Raw genomic sequence first — 424 nt, forward strand, 5'->3', positions numbered from 1 at the left:
AATTGAATGCGCCGCGGTTGATATGCATTGGCTTGGTTTACATCGTGCACTTCCATTTCTTTAAGTTTGCAATTGCAAATTCCAATTCTTACTTTACTTTCCGTCGGACCCAATGCGATTTACGTCTACATGCATGCAATCTACGTAAAGTGACGCTTTATGTTTACTATATGAACGTCTAAATTGAGCGCTCACCATTGCGCGTCGTCCCACGGTGTCCACGGTCCACCAGTCATCCTGTCGCTGCGTCTGACATTGCAATGGTCCTCGTGTCCCACGTCGCCTATAATTCACTCCCGACCGCGGTAATCTAACGGAAGTTTCACGAAAAATCCCGTCTTTCTTGGGGGATACACTCCAAGTTGCGAATTGCGTATGAAATGTCGCAAACTGCATCTTCGAAGAAATGTCGATCTTTCGGATA

Source organism: Odontomachus brunneus, unplaced genomic scaffold, assembly GCF_010583005.1.
Source record: "Odontomachus brunneus isolate Ranch 3 - 2012 unplaced genomic scaffold, Obru_v1 Obru_scaffold_110, whole genome shotgun sequence".
NCBI lineage: Eukaryota > Metazoa > Arthropoda > Insecta > Hymenoptera > Formicidae > Odontomachus > Odontomachus brunneus.